This window comes from Macrobrachium rosenbergii, chromosome 20, assembly GCF_040412425.1.
Source record: "Macrobrachium rosenbergii isolate ZJJX-2024 chromosome 20, ASM4041242v1, whole genome shotgun sequence".
NCBI lineage: Eukaryota > Metazoa > Arthropoda > Malacostraca > Decapoda > Palaemonidae > Macrobrachium > Macrobrachium rosenbergii.
In genome coordinates, this window is record NC_089760.1 from 15,201,731 (window position 1) to 15,206,680 (window position 4,950).

Here is a 4,950-nt window from a genome sequence, read left to right on the forward strand (position 1 = left end):
TATTTTGGGTTTCAGTTTGAGATTTTCATATTTTTGTCTCAGGTGTATTGTACTTAGCATATCACAACAATTCGTTTTATGGGTTTTGGTTTACCATTTTGATTTTTGTGGCTATAAAGTGGCTGGTGACAAAATGGTTATTTATGGATGCTTGGTATGGCATTTATTTCTGCTATGAAACATTTTTGGCATACACATGGAGGACTGCGGTGGATTGCAATAATTTCATCTCTTTTAGATGCGAATTGAACATCTATGGGCTGTCAAGTTATGGAATGTGATTTCCTTTTGCATTTAGTTGTCATGCTTACTTCAATTTTCATTGGATATTTAAAGTCACTTCTTTATAGTTTTAGCTCTTCTCCCGTAAATGTTGTTGACTCAATGATTGAGGACGGAATAATTTTACGAGTGGTGTTGAGTTTCTTTGTTGCCGGGGTGGGGGGGGGTGTTGATTCATATGTTTTTGGTCTTAATGACACATTTTTATGGTGAAAAGCCCTCTCGAGAGGTCTTTTATTAGTTGTCGGATTACTGCTATTTTCCATTTTCTCTTAGGTTGTAATATCCTTTGTAAAGATTAAGGGCTTTATATATTTTCAGTAGAGATTTTTCTATTATTTTTTTTTCTTTTTTGTATTATCGTAAATGGACTCAGTACAGCCATGCCCACTGCTACAAAATGCTGCTAATGGACAGAACTTGAGTTTTACCTTCACTCTTCCTTTAGAGCTCGTTGCCCTCCATGAAACCCCTGGCAAGTAACAGACTCTGTACAACCGTGTTTACTGCTGTAAGAACAAACCTTCAGAGTAAAAACACTCGAGGGAAAAGAAACACACACGATATCGATGGACAAGCAACCTTCTGTGGCTGCGGCCTTTCGTGACGAGTCATCCTTATGGTTCTGGAGAGTGAACTTACAATAATTCTGCATGCATGATACCAGAAGTTCTGCGAATGAGGCAGACTATGAACTTGAGGCAATCCAGACGCCCTGTTCTCCCAGATCTGTTATTGACGTAATACACAGTTCAAGTTAAATGAGTACAAGAACTTGCCTTTGTATGGGTCTGTTAGTGGAGAAATGGTGCACCCCTCCTCAGCACTAGTGTCGAATACAATGATATTTGCCAAGTCGCTTAAAACAAGATCTAATGTGTTTCCAGTTGAAGCTGTTTTTTTATCAATGTACAGTAATTAACCAATCAGGATGACACTAATAACTCATAAAAAATTACTATATTATGACTTTGCGGGTTGTCAGTCCCATAGGTACAGACTTTTGTTGCACCCATGCCAACCATTTCCAGAAGTATGCCAAATTCCTCTGTAAAACATAGACCTCTGCCAGTTAAAAATTTAGTGGGTTTGATACACTTACAGTGTAAAGCTTCACTGCCAAAATCTGACTCTTGGAGTGACCAGCAGACCAGCATGGTTTTCGCATTAGCAGTTAACAAACTCAACACAGCCGTGCTCTATCACTATGAAAAAACCATTAAGGACTAAATGTGGCACTTAAGGTTTTGCTCTCCCTTGAAAGCTCAAGGTTGTCCTCTGCTATCCTGGTGGACCCAGCATATTCACACTAAACCTAAGTGCTTACGGACTCAATATGGCAGTGCCTTCCACTATATAAAGCCACCATCAGCTCAACACAGCGCTCAAGTTCTGGCCTTGCTCTCTCTCAGGAGCTCTAGGTCATCCTCCACTAGCCCGGTAACCCCTGTGTGGTATTCACATTAATCTCCCTGGCAATTTATGGACTCATACGGCTGTACTCTACTGCTAATAAAGTCAGTAATGGGCTAATTACAGTGCCCAAATCTTGGCTTCGTCCACCAAGGATAAAGACAAACCATCAGAGTAAGTCTGCCAGGAAAAAGCATGCAAGATGACTGAGTAAATAACTAAACCAAACACAAACACTGTTAACCTCCATCTGCCTCCATTTACAACACAGAATCATCTTCCTGATTGTGAAGAGTTAATATATAGTTCCATCTATAAAGTTCCACAAAGGAGGCAGACTATGTATTAGAAATGATCCCAGATACCCTTTTCTCATACAAGGACCTGCGCAAATTCCTGATAACCAAAGTCTGTCTCCCCTGCTAGCCTATGGTTAATAGTCCCTTGACCTGCCAAACTCTCCACTGGATAACACAACAGCTAGGGCAACCTCCAAGGCCTTACGGCTGAGCTTTCAGAGTATCTGTCAAGCCAAACTTGACTAAGACCAGGACGACAAAAACCAAGCCAATGACATGACAGAAGTGTCCTTATAAGCCACGACAGAAAGGATGCCTCCACTAGCCATCATCTTTGTAAACCAACACAGGTTGGAAAAGCCACCAAGAACTGCATCTCTAGCTGCAACTGGAGTAGAGACAAGAGTGGGACCCCCCCACCCCACCAAGTAATGGTGGCATACTGGTAGCCACAACCCTGACATGCACCATGTGACATAGCCCTGGCAGGAAAATCCCAGTGGCAAACACACCATCCAGAATAGAAGGTAGCAGTCATTTGGGGATAAAATACAATGTCACCTATGTCCCTGTCCAAGACCCTGAGATCAGAACCCATCATACCTTTATAACAAATCTATAGTGGGAAGATATCCCCTTCAGCAACACAGTACCATCCTTTGCAGTGCCAGTATTGGCCTTCCTCGCCACCTAGCACCAGCTGCTATTCAAAGGAAAGTATTCAAGCCATCCACAGACTTGCCTCCACTCTGGGAAGACATCAACCAGATTGGTAATATTCAAAAACTCATTTGGCACAGACCCAAAATGGATGTAAATATGTGGACCAAATGATGCCTAGTAGCAAACAAAAAAAAATAAGCCTAGAAATCCAATACAGGCAAATTTCCACAATCCCATTGTCTTTTCAACCACCTCCATATCAACACACACGCCTCTTGACCCCATCTAATGGCTTCAGAAGCATCTTCACAGCTACAGAATTCTCCAAACTATGGCCAGAATTATAATCAGCGTTGATAGCAATATCATGTGCCTGTGCCAAGGCACTTCTCATTGTCTGGGTCAGCCACTTTATCATACCTGACAATATGACCTCTGATAGGCCATGATCTCTGAGATATGGTCCATCTGGGCCAAATTAATGGGGTCAAGATTACACCACACCACCACCTACAACACCACTGCAACCCTGTGGCAGAAAGAACTCGCTGCTCCCTCAAAGCCACCCTAATTACCAGATACAGCTGCTGGACTAGAAGTCACAACTATCCTGGGTACCCCTAAGCCTCCACACAACTCCAAAGAAAATATTCAATGTTTATCCTACCAAAATGGTATTTGGCAAAACAGTGTGTGTTCCAGGTAAGCTCTTGGCGGTCGTTGGAAGTACCTTGTTTCCGAGTGCAAGAACAAATCATTTAATGTCCAACTCCACAGATAAGAGGACTGGGTCTCCATTGACAGGCTAAAGTTTGCTTACCTGGAAGTTGAAGTCCCTCATGTTACCCTATCCAAATTCAGATATCAAGTTGATATCCAAAAAGACAAAAAAATCTTGTCATGTACTTAGCAACCTAGTACTTTATCAGCATCATGAAAGGCATCTACCCAGTAAACAAGTACATGCTGCATGCATTACTTACAGTCTTGCTGCTTTATCTTGACCCAAATTATAATTTTCAGTGGGAGATCTTGTTCTTCAAATTTTATTTTCGCTACTTATTTCTGCATGAAATATAGATTTTTTTAGTCGTGCACATTATTTTAACTTTTTTCAGAGTTCAATAATATATTCTTCTTATTTGGTTCAGCTTCATTGTTGGACATTGTGACTGTTCCCCGTACACTATTCATTTGTCATGTTTCATTACCTTAACTTTTGAGTTATCCATACTGTAGATTATATTGAAAGATTATTAATTTAGGATGGATTTTCACCATCCAGTTGGCCCTCAATTGGGAGGGGTAATATTGTTACCTTCAAAAAGGCAGCTGCTTGGGAATGCCTCCTGAATATGCACCTTGCCTTCAATACCTCAAGTCATCAATCCGTTGAGATCAGAGCTACTTTCTGAAGCCTCCCTAACCTCCGCCCAACAGCAAGTGCTAAGAGTCTGGCACATACAGTTATTACAACTCCAGTCTGTGGAATGATTTTCTGATCTGTGTAAATAATGTTTCTTTACTGTGGCCCTTTTAATATACAATACAGTAGTACAATATGGCTGAATTTACATCGATTGCATTGGAGGGCTTTAGGGATGTAAGGTCTTGCTTCTCTACTTTGTCCAAGTATTTTAATATTTTAGAGATTAGTTTTGTTCAGTGAATTTTGTCTTGGCAACTTTCAGCTTTAGCCATTTGTTTTTTTACATATTTTATAAAGTTCAAGGTCATGAATATTATAATGTTTCTGAAAGTAAATTCATTTGGTAGCTATATTTCATGGATTTGAGGAAGAATAATAGTTCCTTGTAAGTAATTCAGTGTATTATGTTTTGTTACTACTTAATATTTGGGAAGACTTCAGATTGGAATATTTGTGGTTGTTTCGATCGAACACCCATTTGCCCCTATTCGTTGAAAAGACATTTCTTTTATGGGCATTCTAGTAACAGTTTGCTTTATAAGTTGAGAGAAATATTGTTCTCTCAGATTTCAGAGCTACAAACCTTGACCAATTGTCAAAACCAAATACAGTACTAAACTCAACATGAATGAGAGCAGAATTTGGTTGAAAATCTGTCTCATCCTTCTCTTTTTTGTAATTTTCCTTTTTCATGCTATGGCTCAAAAGGGATGATACATGACCCCTCAGTGTAGAGCAGTAATCTTTGGTATTCCAATTTCTTTATCATTATATAGAATGTTACTCATAACACTTGAGGGATAATTCCCCCAGGTTGTGCTCCCAGTCCTTAGAGCAGCCTACCAGGGGAGGAAATGTATTGCT